General features: G+C 44.6%; 1 long non-coding RNA gene across 1 annotated transcript in view; it reads left to right on the top strand.

Moving 5' to 3' along the window:
- The window catches only part of LOC137632249 (uncharacterized), a 42572-nt gene extending 27143 nt beyond the window's left edge, over positions 1-15429 (top strand). Inside the window, exon 4 of the long non-coding RNA XR_011042025.1 lies at positions 15244-15429. This is a non-coding gene — a long non-coding RNA (uncharacterized lncRNA). The remainder of the gene's footprint in view (positions 1-15243) is intronic.
- Positions 15430-17278: the final 1849 nt, after the last annotated feature.

The following is a 17278-nucleotide window of genomic DNA, read 5'->3' on the forward strand; positions in this document are numbered from 1 at the left end:
AGTAAATATTACAGTATACTGTACAATATGCATAACTAAACTAAATTTTTGCTTGATAGACAAAATTATAAAAATAATGAAAAAGAAAGAAATCATTACGTTCCTGTATCACCAATACTCACCAATCCCAAAAATAGAACTTGCCTGTGCACTGTACATTGGTGTGTATTTACATTTATTGTTATATTTTACATACTGCACACAGTTACTAAAGAAACTTCAAGATCTACAGTATTAACTTTATATATTTTTCCAAATAAATGCACTCGATTATTTACACTGTATAATGGTGAACGAATGATTAGGCAAATCTATTCATGTATGTATATTTACTATACAGTACTACAGTTTGTCTGTTTTTAATTGGCTTACAAAGCCATTGCTTTTTAATATATGTTTCACTCAATGAAATACTGATAAGAAAATAAAGCATAAATTAGCAAAACATTCAACTCTAATGATTGTATTAAAGCAAAAATTATCCATATGCATAACTAGAAAATGGGTCTTTAAATTTTATTTATTACTGATTGCAATACTGTACTGTCAAATCCCCGTTAACACGAGGGTTATGTACCTGGAGATGTTGTGTTAACGGAGATTGTGTTAGCGATTCATAATTTATCTAAAAGAAATAATGGTAATAGGGGGTTTACATTCCTGGATATTGGGAATGTCTGTCTATTTTGGGATTTTGTTACTATGAAACTTAAGCACATTATTTTTTGGCTCGAACAATGTCTTCCTGATGTAAGTTCCTCTAGGCAGCTTTCTACTTGGGATATTTCTGCAAGTGATATACCAGAGAATTTTACCTCTAGAGGTATCAGGGGGGTTACTACCCCTGGGGCGAATATCGCAAAAGATATCGTGTATGTAACAGGGACGTGTTTGAATACAACCACGGCTATCCTTCCCCGAATAGAGTTAACCTTGTCGATAAGGATATGTGATAAGATCGGTAACGTGGGAGAGCCGTTACAGCTCAGATACCAGTGTGTTAGTGTAAATACGTATGCTAGTGGCCATACCTTTTTGCAGCGCCATTTTGATAAAGTGCTCTAGAAGTTTCTGCTTTGTATTTTGCAAAGTGTTTATGGTTTTTGCTCATGGATACTTCTACTTCTGCTTATATGCTTACGTTGAGTACTTTGTGTTTTGTTTTGGTTGAGAATTTTGTTTCTCTCCCTTTTCTTTTTCGCGATGCGTAAGTTTTTCGTGTTGCTTTGTTACGTGGCCGAAGCCGGGAGCTCAGGTTTTCAAATTCCTCATTGTTTTATCTGAATTTCTTAGCTAGCCTAGTCTGTTTTAAGTGTTTTGTATATATACCTTAACACTTTTTTTTCAATTATTCTTGGTTAGGCATTTGCTTTGCATGCTTGTCTTTCCTAGTCTATGCCTTAGGCTAGCTTCTCCCCCCCTTCTTGCCACTTAACCGTAGAGTTCTTGTGGCGGACGGCACACCTCACTTGCTATCGATGTGTCGTAGCTTGCAACTGCCTCTTTAAAGGGATCCCTTTGAGAGTTTATAGATGGTTGGATCACTGTTAGCTTAGGTCGGCAACGTTCCGTTTTTGTCTATTCTAAGCCTTAGTTTTTGGATAGGCAGCACTGGTTGAGGGAATTCGTTCCCCTTGCCTACTACCCTTCGTCTAGCCTACTCGACTTAGTTTCTGGTTAAGTGGCAGCTGGTTGGGAGAAATCATTTTCTTTGCCTACTAACTGTAGCTCCTTTGGAACATTTTTGGTTTTGTTCTAATATTAACAGTTAGGCCTTCCTTAACTGCTGTCTTACCACTTTCTAAGGTTATCAATCTCCCTATTCATCGTTAGGTACTTTCCCCTTGCTGTGTAACTTCGGTTTCTTTGCCTAGTGTGGTTTTTTCCTTTCGTCTGATGTTTCCTCGGTTACTATATGGTGTGGCCGTTAGCCTAATATGTAGGTAGGCAAGAGAATTCTCCTAGATATAGGTTCATCCTCTTCGCCGCCTCATGTAAGGTTGGCTGCTTCTTCCCTTTCCTTGTTAGGCTACGTCTTCTTGGCCGTGGAACTTTAGTTCCTTTACCTAGTCTGATTTTCCCTGGCATTTGATGATTCCTCGTTTGCTATATGTCTAGACATGCCAGCTTGGAGTTGTCGTTAGCCTACACTTGGGTAGGCAAAGGAATAGATCCTATTTTAGGAATCCTTCTTTTTTGCCGCTTTAGCAGCCACCTTGTATCCGGTCGGCGACTTCTTTAACTTTTAGGCTATGTCTCTCTTGCTGTGGAGCTTTGGTTCCTTTGCCTATTCTGGCCACCACATCAGCATTTTTCACTCCTCCATTCAAAATGCACACCGGTTTATTTACATTACACTTACCACATTTTACAACGTAGATCTGTCATTCCTACTGTTCTTTCGTCTTTCACTGCCATTTTATTGCCACATTTGCGGCGTGCAATATCAAACCCATTTCAACAGGTTAATTTTATCAAAAATTCCATATGTTGCCTTGAAATCTTCAGTATCTATTTTCATATGAATTTCCCCGCCACTATCAAGCTTAAACTTTGATCGTGTACATGTGGGTTCGGTTGAGGTGGTGTTGGCTGGTTGTGGATCGGTGGTAGAATATGAGGGAGATGACAGAAAGTCAGAATTGCCGGCAACTGAATCTATTTTTTTTTATTTCTTAGTTCAAGTTTTTACCCACATTTATTTCTTCTGTTTCCTTGTTAACTTCATTGCTCCAGCAGTAAAGAAAAATAAATTGCTAATGCGTTTGATGTGTTGTAGCATCGTACGTTTGTACATACCACACAGTGCAGTTCATTGTGAATTTTAATTTGAATGTGTACTAATTGATATAAAATTAATTGTAAATAAATAATTATTAGACTAAAAGGAAAAATGTTACAATCTCTTATTTATTTACCGAACTGAAAGAAAAATAAATCGCCTATGTGTTTGACATGCGTTGTAGTACAGTATTTTGCTTTTGTACGTACAATAGTTTTGTTTGTGTTTTTTTAACTTAAAATGTACTTATTGATATAAAATTCATCGTAAATAGATAATCATGAGATGAAAAGGAAAAAATATGGTATGATCTGTTATTTATTTACCGAAATGAAAGAAAAATATATCACTACAGTAATGTGTTTGATAAGCGTACTGTATACTGTACCTTCAATGTTCATGGATTTTCTGAATGGTAGACAAGGGCATTCTTCAACTTCAGGTCTCCCTTAGCATCGGCACTGAAAAAGAGAGTAAGAAAATCCTTGGAGGCCTTAAATCCAGGTGCTGTCATCTCCTCTACCGAGATACAAGTCCAGTTAGGCAGTTTTTTTTCCATTATAGACCAATTTCGTATATATTAAAAATCTGCTTTGAAGTGTAGCCACCTTCCTCGATAATGGACTTGAGGGTAACTGGATAGGCTTTTGGCTGCTGCTACCTCGGCAGAGGTAGCCTCCCCAGTCATCTTGAGATTAAGGAAGCCATATTGTTTCTTGAAGCTGGAGAACCATCCAGAACTGACATTGAAGGTCTTGGCCGAGTCTTCCTCATTCTCATCTAGCAGATCCTTGTAGATACTAAAAGCTTTGGCCTGTAAAATGGCCATGGTGATAGGGACATTGTCCTTGTTCATGTGTTGTATCTATTGCGCCAATAACTTCTCCATCCTCTCCATCTTTATAGATTTTACTCAGGAATATTGTGAAGAGGAGGCTGATGTACCAGCAACAGAACTGACTCTGATCTTGTCAGCATTCGCCCTGATGGGGTGCAATGTGCTCTCATTCACTCCTCTGGCGTGAACAATCACTGAAGTTTTTTTCACCACGGTCATAGGGATTCAACACCTCTTTGTTTCACTTTCCTTTGAGGTAGCAGGACTTTTGGGTGCCATATTACAAAATTTTATGTAGTACAAATGCTGTGTTAATGTAGGTTAATGTGCTCCACTACCCCACACAGTGAGACCAACATAAGGCAGAGAGTGAGCGTGGAAGTAAGAGCGTCCCTCTCAGACTCACGTACTCTCGCTCTTAGGCAGGAAATTGAACTCGCGTAACATCGGACATTTCGTATTAATAGAATTTGAACTCGTGTAAGATCGAAATTGTGTTAACAGATCTCGTGTAACGGGGAGTTCTCTGTATTTATGCACAAAAGTACCTAAAGGGTTTTCGCATTACAGTACTTATTTGGCAAGAGACAAAAAAAATCAAACTTTGAAGATAAGTTAATTCCAGCACAATATACTAACTTATCACTCCTTATTTAGAAGTATTATTTCGGCTAAGCTGAAACTAGGCACTAAAGCGTTTGTGAGGTGTAACTACCCTCCAATAGTTATCGGAAAAGAGGAGCGATGTAGGCTAGTCGCCATGCTCACACTGCACTAACGACTGACTGTCACACTTTATTTCAGCTCGGTGGCGTGCAGAAGTGTCTCGCTCCTATGCTTACCAAACCTAAGAAACAAAAAATTGGCTTACCACACCTGACCTTAAAGGCTAAAATATTTCCATCTAACATTCTCTCTTTCAGGTGTGCTTGCTTGTGAGGGTCTTAAAGACCTTGTGGATTTGTCCCTGGTATTAAAGGGCAGCGTTGCAGCACCTTCATGTCAGCGAAGAGACTCATCTTCATGGTCTCTGTCCTGCATTCAAGGGTCATCTTCATGGTCTCTGTCCTACATTCAAGGGTCACTCCTGTACACGAGTCTCCTGGTCTCAAGTGTAGGGAGTGGTTGCCCCACCCCCAGTGGCTGAAATTTAGTAGGTGCTGGAAGGAGAAGGAAAAGAGGGATTACTCCCCTTTGAGGTCAGCCTCAAAAGGGAAGATACCTTGCCCTTCATTCTCTGTTGGCTTGATCTCACTGCAATGACTGCTCAATCAGCTTCCTCTGGGAGTCAGTTGAGTACAAGTGCGCTCATATGACTGTTACATCCTTTCTTGTTGGGTGCCCCCATTGCTTCCCCCAGCGAAGTAGTGCCGGCCACCACTGTAGGGAAGTGTTTCTACGACGCTGTTTGTGTGTTGTGGCCTTTTTTGGGGCTCACTGGTTCCCTGTGCAAGGAACGGTTGCAAGAGGTCTTACAAGACGACTAGGCGCACAACGGTAGTAAAAATCCTCCCGTAGGTCTAATTCCGATCTTCTCCCGTGAGACTTTGGAGGTCCTGGACGGAAAGAGTCTTGCGTGTGCTCGGTTGCCGAGACATCTCCCTGCCCTGCTTGCTCTGCTGTTCACCCTGCTCAGGTGGGTGAGTGTGAGCTGTTGAGGACAAGTACTCTGCAGAGTGACTTGGCATGGAATCCCTTTGGGTTGACCCTAGGGACTAGCTTGGCTACATCCCGAGAGCTGTTCGCGGAGTTAATCTTTACATGAGTTCGCTCGGCTGGATGAGAGACAAAGTGAGGGGGCGGAGGTCCGCCTCCAGCTGTTGAGATGTCGTTCCCTCTGAAGGAAGACAGGCCTAGACCAGCTTGTGCTTGACAGTCTCCTTCCCCGTGATGAGATATATTGTCAGGAGTGCAAGTGGTTGATCGTCCCTCTTGCCTGCTGGAGAGGCGACCTTCTCCTGAAAGGTCACCCTGAGGAGTTTCCCCCGAAGGGCTTTGGACTCTTCATGCCCCGCTCTAGTCCATCGTAGCAGAGCTGGACGGTGATGGTGGGAGGTGGTGGTCCTCTTTTCCTTCCCCCTGTCGATGTTGACGTGAGCCGCCGGTTTCTGCCTTGCTGCCGGTGTGTAAGCATCCAGCACCCTGTCCTCCTTCTCCCTTAGGGGAGAGGAAGACATCACACCTATCTCCTGCAGTAGATATGGCAAGCGGGAGAGTTTCTATCCTGGACACAATCATAAATGAGCGCCCAGACCAGTCACAAAGAGACGAGTCATAAGCAGTGTTGCACACCTTGCCTTTTGGCGAGAGGGTAAGTCAATATTCCATGCTTGGGTAGGACAAGCTCACCACAGCTTATGAGTGTGATGCTCCTCTTCTCCAGTCATTCCACTGTTACTCTCGAATGCTCGACACCTTGTCAGGGACGAAGGCGAGCTCTACCTTGATTGTGTGTGCACTCCGCATCCCCCAGGTGGACGAGCATATTCGGAGTAAGCGTTCACGGGTACAACACCTTACCAGGACGAGCTGAGGAAGGCATGCCTGTCTGCGCGCTCTATTAGCTCTCGCCTCGCTGGCGCACTCTCACCCACCTAGGCAAGCTGAGGCAGGTGTGCGAGGCAGCACACCTCTCCAACTCTTGTCCCTTGAGTGGGCACAGGTAGGTTGTGCTTCACCTCTGCGAAGTGGAACATGTGTGCAATCCATCACACCCTACCAGCCCTCGCCTCACAAGCGCTCTCAGACTGACTGTACTTCACCTGCTTGGGCTGAACAAGGCGCTCATGCTAATGAGCTCTTATCATCGTTTGCCATGCCTTTGCGCACAGGTAGGTTTTGCCTTACCTAAGCTAACTGGGAAGGTTGCGCACACCGGCACACCGGCTCAGTCCATACCTCCACGTCGTCCCAGGCAGGTGGACAGCATGCTCTAGTGTAGAGAGCATGAACATGAACTTGATCGTTAGCTGAAATTTTCGCACCCTCTTCCCTTCCAAGGCACTCCACCAAGGCCTTTGAAGCAGGCGTAAGGGGCGCAGTCAGGAACCATCTGTTTTTCAAAGGATGCACCTAGGTCCCAGGACTTAGTTCAGGCAGTGAGGCAGGGGGTCGTAGTACCGACCAGTCTTCCAACTAAGATTCCTTCTCAGGGGATTCCCAGCATCCCGTTCGAGTCCTCACAGGCAAGTGATGCCCTTGCAGAACACAGGTGATATAGCGTAGCTAGACAGCCTCCTCCTCCCACCTATCCCTTGTCTTTCAAGGTATGAGAATTGCCTAAAGACCAAGGATCGGACTAACCAGGACCCTGCTTGGGAGAGGCTGGGTGTAATTCTCATCATGCCCAAGAGAAGGAAAAGGGACCGAAGAACTGTCACTCCCCCTCCGTGGTACACGATCCATTCTTGGATTAGTAGGAGATCGAGGTCTCTTAGGGAGATTTCTCGTGGATAACTATAGGCTTACGCTTATAGAGGTGGGCCAACCAGAACCTCCAGGTCAAGCGGCAAAGTTTCCTCCTCCCTCCGCCTCTGAATGAGCAAGGCCCTTCGGTGCCGGCAACATAGGAGAGTTTCTCCTTTCTGGAGGAATTTGACTTTCAACCCAGAGAAAAGAAGAACGCAAAGACAGTACCCAAGAATTGGCACTATAGGTGTCGATCTCGGGAACGTCTCGCAGGTCCAACTGCCTCCTTAAGACCGTAGTATAGTGGTCGGCCTCATAGAGCACAGCCCTCAGCTCGCAGGAACCAAAACAATGACCTCTGCCCTCCCCAGGCTGATATGGATTCTAGGCAGGGGGGGGGGAACCATATGATGATTGGTCCGAATATTCAGACGGAGTGCTGCCAGCGTCCGCCAGCCTTAAGATCTCTCCCTCGAGGAGAAGGATACCAATCTCATCTTCCTGCAGGTACAGTACTTTAGGAAAGGACATGGTCCTTGATCTCTGTTCCGATGTGCCAAAGCCCACCAGGACTAAGGTAGCGTTCTAGGCCCCAGTGGCAGGAACGTCACAGTCCTTCAGATATGAGAACCCTTGTCATTCACTTCCTCCGCCGTATGAATGACAGAGGAAGTACTATGAAGTGGTAGGGGATGATTCATTATATTCTTTACACAAGGCTCTTCTCTGGCCAAACTGGCAACCTTGCTAGTTCAGTACTCTGTGGCTTATGGCGCCAACATAGAGCAGGATGTGAAGTGTTTGTTTTAATCCGTTTCTGTATGGGTTATTGGTTGGTCACAGTAGGATGCCTTGTTAAGAACAAGGATTTATCTACCCCTGAAAGTAAGGAAGTGCTTTTCACTTTTCTACTCTCGGGAGCAAGGACCCTAGAGTTCTTGACTGAGAATGTGGTCAATCAATGGGTCAATTGGGTTTTAAGTTCAAAATTCCAGTGGCAGGTGCAGGGAGGAAGCGATGAGCCTTCGCAATATTCCGACGGACGGCCTTTCCTGATTTAACGATGGAAGACTTGTAGACTCACTTCGAGTCATGTCCTATCGCTCCTACCCCTCGGCACCGCCAGTGTAGAGAGACACTCCACCCAGGACTCAAGGTCAGAATAAGAGCATACCTAAGAAGCAGGCAGCGCAAAGTCAGAGCCCAGGCGGCCCTTTTGACCTAGGGGCCCAAGAAAAAACATAGAGGAGGCAAGAGGCACCATTGTGGATGATCCCAATAGGGAAGGTTTTCCCCCGGCCAGTCCACTGGTAGGGGGATGCCTTAAGAGTAAATAGCGGAGATGGATGCGTCACACAGCTGAACCTTGGTCAGTTTTTGTGTTGAGAAAGGGGGTACACTGTCCCTTTCATCAGCTCTCTCGCTCCCGTTCACCTGACAATGTCAGTTTTGTACAGGAAGGGTTCTGGAAGGAACAGGCCCTTTAGGTCAAAGTCTGGAACATGCTAGAGAAGAATGATCTTCAAGAATCCCCAGAAGTGTCCCCAGGCTTTTACAGTTGTTAATTTCTTTTTGATAAAGTGTTTGGAGGCTGGTGACCAGTCATCGACCTCTCAGCCCTGAATGAGTTTGTCGAACAGACTCAATTCAAAATGGAAATGGCCCATACAGTCAGACAGGCTGTCAGACCTCAGGACTTCATGATATCATTGGATGTAAAAGAGGCATACTTCAAGATCCCTGTGCATCATGGAGGAAGTACCTATGTTTTACCTTATCAGGCAAGATATACCAGTTCAAAGTGCTGTCCCAGTAATCAACCTCCCAGCCTTGAAGGAGTTTATCTTACAGACCCCGTTCAAAATAGAGAAGGCTCTGGCAGTCAGAGAGGCTCAGACCTCAGGATTTCATGATATTGTTGGATCTAAAAGATACATACTTCCAGATCCCTGTGCATCCATCATCGAGTAAGCACTTACGATTCTCCTTGGCAGGCAAGATATACCAGTTAAAAGTGCTGTGTTTCTGTGTGTCCACAGCATCCCCAGTGTTCACACGGTTCTTCACCCTGGTGTCCACCTGGGCACACAAGAACACAAGAATGACATTCGTTTCCTTCAAAACCTAGATGATTGGCTGATTCTGGCAGACTCGAGGGAGTCCCTTCTCCTCTATGGAGACAGCTTCTCGTATTTTGTCAGGATCTGGGGATCTGGATAAACTATGAGAAGTCCCATCTGCAACAGGTCCAAGACATCGTATATCCAAGGAGGAGAATCAGGACTAGACTAGGCAAGGTATTTCTATCCGAGGATCGAGTAATAAGACTTAGAGAGACATCCCAGAGCTTTCTCTACAAATTGCCAGCACACCAGTGGCAAAGATTGTTTGGACATCTGAATTCTCTCAAAGTTAGTGCCCAACGGCTGACTGCATTCGGTCTCTATAAGGACAGCTGAACACCTTTTACAGACCCACTGAACACTCTTGTGCCAGTAGGGTACGAGCAGAAGGGAATCTTGAATTGGTGGGTGTCATACACCAACCTACTCATGGGAGTAGATCTTCTCCCTCCTCCCCCGGATTTGTTGCTTTTCTCAGATGCATCAAAAGCAGGGTGGGAGGCTTATCTGTCTCGCATAACGGTATGCGGGCTTTGGTCGGAATCTGAAAGGCAGTGCCACACAAACCTAGAAATGAGGGCAGCCTATTTGGCCCTTGAGCATTTCCACTGGCTCCTTTTAGGACTCTGTAGGGCTCATGAGTGACAACACTACGTTGGTGTCCCACATAAACAAACAAGAAGGTACCTTTTCACATCACTTATGCCAGTTAGCTGTGGAAGTCCTCAGATGGACGGAAGGCAATTCGATAGCTCTATCCGCTCGATTCATCTGGGGCAAGGGTGGCAGACATTCTTAGCAGGAGGACTGTCCTTGAAACAACAAATAACCAACAAAATTTTGACTTGGGGTGTTCGACAATCGACCTGTTTGCGACATCTCTAAACCGGAAGCTTTCAGCGTATTGCTCACCAGTGCCAAATCCCCAAACATTCTGGCAGGACGCCTTCCTACATCTGTGGGACAGAAAGGATATCTAAGCGTTCCCCCTTTTCTGCCTAGTAAGGAGGCTATTGAACAAGGTCAGGGCATCGCGAGATCTATTGACTCACATAGCTCCTCTGTGGCAACATGCAGAATGGTTTCCTGACCTTCTACATCTGCTCACAGAGGCCTTGAGAGCTCCCTCCACTTCCCGATCTATTCTGACAACCACATGTTGAAGATCTGCCATTGAGCGATACCATCGCTTTGACTTTATGCCTGGAGTTTATCTAGCAACTGCTCGCAAAGAAAGGCATTATGAAGTCAGTTACGAGGCACATGCGAGGATACCTCTGGAAGTCTTTCTGCCTAAGTGTATCTGGCAAAGTGTTCAGTCTTTTGTTGTTGGTGTCATGGATGGGTTATCGCTCCACTCAGTGCCTCTATACCAACAATAGCAGAGTTCTTACTGTACCTCAGGGAGGAAAATCTTTGTTCGGTGTCAGCGGTGAAAGGCTATAGCTCAGCCTGGAGCCTCGCCTTCAAACTGAACGGGGTTAATTTCGTCCTTGACGGAAATGTCTTTCCTCATGCAGAACTATGAGTGCACTTATCCTCAGTCAGAAGTCAGACCACCTCCTTGGAACATAGTCAAGGTCTTATGTTCACTGAAAGCAGCCCCTTATGAGCTTTTTTGCCAAGCCTTAGACCGAGACTTGACCTTGAAGACGGCTTTCCTTCTAGCCCTGGCCTCTGCTAAGAGAGTTGGCGAGATACATGGTCTTTCCTATGACGTCCATTCAAGGGGGTGGGGGTTAAGAGATACTTGGTTTCGTCCCCAAGTTTGTAGCCAAGACTCAAAATCCAGCTGTAGCGGATCCTAGATTCAGACCTCTCCGGATTGAGCCTCCGGTCTGTAATATGATCCCGATCAACTGTTACTATGCCCTGGGACGGTGCTGAGGTACTATTTAAAAAGAACAGCAAGAGCCCATCCTCAGATCAACAGGCACTTTGTTAGCATGTGGAGGACCAAAAGGAAGATCTCAAAGAATTCGGTATCTTTCTGGATCTGACAGGTGATCAAGAAAGCTATAACATCTGACCTCTCACATTTTGGTTGACTTCCCCGTGCACACGATGTCATTGGTGTGAGTACATCCCTGGCCTTTCGTAAAAATTTTTCTGTGATACAGGTATTGCAAGCAGGAGTGTGAAACATAAAACAACGTTCACTGCCCACTACCTGCGAAATATAACCCACAGGAGCCTACATTCACCTTAGGTCCTGTGGTGGCTGCTCAAAACAGTCTAAAACACCTAAGCTCCCTGGTAGGACAAGTAGCAGTGGGTCGAGGGCAGATGTCACCCGTGGGTAAGTCTAGGATGAATGTGCGAGTGACTGTCCACTGTTTCATTCTCCCTTCTCTTGGGGTGCAGCATCTGAGGAACTTTGCAAGTTGACCTTGTTTTAACTGCATATGGGTACCATGCCTTTTGTGCAACCTGTTATATGTCCATATATTTGTCTCCATCCTCCATGCAAGGTGGAGTCGGGCAATGTCTAGGTTAAGTGAGGGGCTTAGCTCCAATCGTACACTTACCTGGTCAAGTCATATGGCTAAATTCTACACCAGCACCGATTGCCCAGCCTGTATCCTGAAGGATAACAAGGTGTCAGGGCGCCCTCTAAACAGTTTGTGAGAAGCACAGAAGGTCACCCCAGGACAGCCTTCCAACCAGTTGGTTGTGGGATTTTCACCCACCTAGGGGCGAGTCTCCTAAGTAGAGAGCGAAAGGTTTGTATGTTACGCAGGAATAAATGATAAATTTCAAAATAACTTTTATTTTTCCTAGCTATACAAACCTGTGGCTCTTTAAGCTTCCTGGTCCTGCCATCACCTGTCCCCTAGGAAGTCTTACCACAATTGCAAAATGACAGTCAGTTGCTAGTGCTGGTATGGGTGGGGTGGTTAGCCTACCCTGCCCCCCTCCCCCTCCCCCTCCCCTTCCCCCACCCCCACTAACTAGGGGAAGGTAGTTACATCTCGCAAAAGCTGTACTGGCTAGTTTCAGCTTCGCTGAAATATTATTCCAAATTAAAGAGGTAGTGTCCTTTATCCAAATACACCTAAAGCAGTGTCCAGGTCTGACAAAAAGATATTAGGGAATTTCTCCAATAATTTATTACTCAGTAGGGTAGTGCCATTAGCGCTCCTCCTGCATTGCATCCCTTCAGCTCCCTATCTGCATCCACTTTTAGCTTTTTACTTTCCTTTCCCTTATTTTTTTTGTTTTGGCATCAGGCCTGTCTTCATAGTTTTTTTTTTTCATTTTTGGTTTCAATAATCCACTTATTTTAATACACAAAATATTTAACTTTTGGGGGGGTCACTTTAATATGCTGTGTGGTCTCCAAGGACTTTTCTGTGAAAAGTTTTGAACAAGGAATCTTTCCTGTGAATGGGCTCAAACAAAATCCGATACGACGTAAAAATCAAAGAAATATTGTCTCCTGCTCAAGAGACCTTCGAGTGAGGCATTATTAAAGTCAACACTGCCCCTCCGATGCTGAAAAGTATTTTATAGTTGACATCATTACTACTTCTTTTTGGCATAGACACAAGAACCAATGCTATAACTGGGGACATTTCTACTTGTGCATCGACTTGAGCCCAGCCACCTTTAGTTGTCGAAAGAATCTTCATCATTGTGAAGTGAGCAATCTTGAAATACGAATTTGGCGATTTTTAATCTTATTTTGTACAGTAAAATTTGCCAACTTCTAATACTAGTTTTCAGATTTTGACTTGCTCATTTTAACATTACATTACTGTACACTATTTGGCGATTTGTAAATTGTGTTATTTGGCTGTTTTTAATACTGTACAGTATTAATGTTCAATTTTTAATGCAAAATTTTACATTATGACTAGCGCTGTTAAATATTAAACTGTATTTAGCGATTTCTAACTTTAAATATTTCATTTTGACTTTTGTTGTTTGACGATATTTTGCTGCTAAGAAATTTGGTGTCTTATTTAGCGTTTTCATGTAAGAAATTTGCGAATACTCAACATTGATAATAGGAGTTGAATGTACCTTATGGGAGCCCGTCTGTAACAGTGAAGTGTCGTAACTCAAGACCGTCATAACCTGAAATATTCCTGTACCAGCAGACATACTCAGTCACCAGAGACAGGTTGTAGGTAGGGAATGGTCCCTACACCCTTTCTTAGTGGAGGCTTCTTACTTAGCAGGGCTTGGACAGGATCAACCCGTTTGCCAGTCGACCAAAATGGAAGCTCCCTGTGTTTTGCTCGCCTGTTCAAGACCCATGGGCTGTGTTAAAAAATGCCATTACATGTATGCCATCCCTCTGTTCAGCCTGATCTGCCTGTTAATCAACAGGGTGTTGATTACACCAGAACTAAGATGACCTGATGGCTTCTAGATGGCCCTATGCTGAGTTGTATCCCAATCTGTTAACTTTTCTAGTCAAGAATCCGAGAGAAGTACTTCAGGGGCCCTCGCTTAACTGTTAGCATCTTCAGAGGTACCACTAATACATGAAAATCATCAAGATCTTCATTGATGGAAACTATCCAGCAATTTCTTCAAGCATAAGTATTTTTGCAAGGCACTGCACAGATGTCTAGATACAGTTTCGTTATTGGTTCTCTGCACCTATCTATCTAGGTAAGTGGGCTATCTTCTGCTATTGGTGTCGTAGAAGGGATGCTTCTCTGGTCAGAGTGATTCTACTGCAGATAATGGATTTCTCTGTCTTTCTTCACCGAGAGAAGTGGCTTTCAGTCGTGGCTGTGAAAGGTTCCACTCAGCCTTCGGTATTGTGCCAGAGTTTGTATCCAGAACTCGGACCATGGGTGCATATGACCCCAGAATCAAGACCTTTTCTGTTCCCTTTGTGTAGCTTCTGGTGTGATCGAGAGGAGATGCTTTTGTGTCTCATGAGGGCTCTGCAGTGTTACCTGAAAAGGACCTGACATCTCGGTATTGAGTGGCAGAGATTTTTCTTTAGTAATGGCAGGACCAAGAAAAAGGTCTCAAGGAAGAGAGTCTTGTTCTGGCTTTATGAGGTGATCCATAAAGCGTACGCCTTGACTGATGAGAGGGTTGAGGTACCAGCTAAGCCCAGAGCTAACAAAGTTAGGGTTATGGCCCCACTATAGCTTTAAGAAAAAAATCAGTCAGTGGGGCAGGTTATGAAGACCAGAGTCCAGAAGTGACAGACCACTTTAATGGCCTTCTACCTAGGGGAAAATACCCGAAATCCCTTGATAACTTTGTACTTAGTTCTATGGTGGATGCTCAAGTAGTTGTGTAACCAGCACAGCTCTCACACGGGGCAGAAAACATCTCATGTATGGTAACGTGTAAATGCTAGTCTGAAATGAATGGTAGAATTACTATGTTAATTTTTCCGAGGGGATCAAATCTTACAAATTGTAAATGTGCTGCTTTGGACCTGATACTGGCAAGTTACACTATGGAGCTCCATTTTTTATATTAAAGAATGGAGGGGGAGGATGGTGGAATTTATACCAACCCACTAATTATCTTACAGGGATATGATTTCAAATTGATATTCCCTTAGGGGGAAGGGTTTCTCTTTATGGTCAAGTACATGCATCCATGTTCAGGTGAGTCCCTATCAGTCTTTCATAACTATGAAAGACAGTTATGAGGTTGATGGAGTCACTGCTCACCTTCTGTACAAGACCAAGGAGTGGACACTTCGAGGGAAGAAAATAACTATCCATTCCAGGTCTAAGGGGACTTCCAGCCCACCAACCAGTGAGTCTCTGTAATTAAAGGATGTGTTTTGTATGTCTCTTTGGAACAAATAGCGAGTATTTTTCCTAGCTATACAAATTTGAGTTCTTAAATGTAATTTACTTCAACTGCTACTCTTAGTCCTGGCGAAAAGATCAAAAGCAAGCTACTCCAGATAGGAAAGGGGGTGAGGCACCTCACCTTCACTATTCATAAGCTAGTTAAACACACTTTAACAAATTCTAACGTCTGTCTCCCTAATTAAAAGACTCTGGTTTGTATTCCTAGGAGAATTATAAATTACTTTTAAAATTTGTCAAAAATTGATCGTGATCATGTATTATTATTATATTTTTTATTGGTCTTCTTAGCTTCTTATGTTGCAGGAAACAATCCTGGTTTGTCACCATCAAGTAGTGATTCCAACAAAGCATCAACAATGAAATTGTTTCGTCGCCGTTCATCTAATACTTCTTGGGTCAGCACAAAATTTGGACGACGGCGTAAGACGAAAGATTTGTCAGCTGCTTTTAATCTTTTGGACTATGATGCTAAGGTAAATTATATTTTGTAATAAGAGGTAATATAAGTTGTTTTGAATACAGTATCCTCAGTTTATTAGATATTTTGGATGTCTTGGCTATTGATAAAGTATCAGAACCTGGAAGATACCAAGAGAGTTACGTAAATTTAGCCCTAGACATTGGTAAGGTGTTAGCATAATTCCAAAAATTTGCCCTTCTATAGCAGACATGAAAACAGCAGTTTGTTGATAAAGGGGAAATTGGTAAAATCTGAATGATTTATAATATTTTAACATTGCAAGGAATGTGAGTCATCCTTTAACCCTTGATACTTAGCCTAACGCTCTAAATCCACTTTTGTTCCCATACTAACAAACCTTCCATTATTTATTTGGGTCATCTCTTGACGAAGCTGGAAGGTAGCCATTAAACTTGGAGTGCAAGGTGGTAACCCTGCCTTACTGCTTGAGCGGGTAGGCTAGGGGTGGCTAGGGGGTACCCACCCACCTCTATATATACTCTCACAGGTGTGAGGTTCGTCAATTTTTCTTTTGGCTTGGTAGAGAATAGACGTCTCCTCTCGCTCCTCCCAAGGCTGTCATTGGACATCAGAATTGCTTATTCTTTTCAGGTGTGCGTGATTTTTTCGGATCGCCTTCATGCGGATCTAACCTGGGGGCTAGGGTGCTGCGTGCGGCACCTTCATGTCATCATTGGATACTGACCTGCACTCTCTGTGTCCTTTGTGTAAAGGGCATTGTTGCGAGCAGTGTTTGTCCTGCGCAGAGTGTAGAGAGTGGCCTGCCTCCCAATGGGAGAAATTTAGACGGAGCAGGAAGAAGGCCAAGCGTAATCTTTCTCCCTTAGGGGTGAGGAAAGCATGTTCGTCTTCCTCTCGCACCCCCAAATCTCCTTCAAAAGCTCCTTCTCACTCTTTCTCTTGCGGGGGACGATCGAGTTGGAGCATAGACTGACTAACTCCTTGGTAATCCTGGGGTACTTGGAGGGTGGGTAGTTGCATCCTCTAGAGGACCAACTTCACCTCCAGCCACCAGGGAGCCATTCTCCCCTTCAGATGTGTTGAAGGTTTGGCCAACCGTAGGGATTTCAGGACCCCCTTTGAAGGAAGAACTACTGATTCTCTTTCAGCACGGTGCAGGAAGGACCCTTCTCCAAAGCCTTCAACATCTCATGCTCTGGAGCTGTGCAAAGTCCACCATCTGTCGCCCTCTCCTTGAGCTTCCAACGACCTCCTGCTGACGACAACCCTACTTGCCATCCTGGGACCTTGTCGTCCCATAACCTCCAACCTTTTGTTTCTTGCCTCAGGAACCCATCGGTTGCAGGTAATGATCTTCTGGGGACCAGCACTCCTCCCACTTGCAGCGCTTAAGAACTTCTCCTCGACTTCTCCTCGCTCTTCTGGACACATTTCTCCTGATTGTTGTTCGCAACGAAACTGGATTGTAAGGCATTACGATCTGAACGCTCTTCTTCTGGAAGGCGTTCGTGCTCTAGAGCTTAAAGCTCACAAGGCTTTCAGTCTCAACGCTCTCCTCAGAGGCATTCCTCTTCACGAGGAGAAGTGTTGTGATCGCGCTCTGCACGATCATGAGCATCCCAGTCTAGACCTAGGTCCAGACACTCGCGATCTAGATCAGGAGGATGACGCTCGCGCTCGCGAGTACGACACGCCTGTTCACGAGGGTAGCGTTCACGTTCAAGAGTTAGGCAGTCATGACGCTCATGCCGTTCTTGAACAATAGCTAGATGCTCTCGTTCACAATCGTGAACCGCTTGTACATGATCAAGGTCTAGACAGTACTCATCTTGAGGTGAGGTAGAGGTAGGCGTTTGCGCAGTCCTTCCCTCAGACAGGCTT

Source organism: Palaemon carinicauda, chromosome 41 (genome assembly GCF_036898095.1).
Source record: "Palaemon carinicauda isolate YSFRI2023 chromosome 41, ASM3689809v2, whole genome shotgun sequence".
Lineage (NCBI taxonomy): Eukaryota > Metazoa > Arthropoda > Malacostraca > Decapoda > Palaemonidae > Palaemon > Palaemon carinicauda.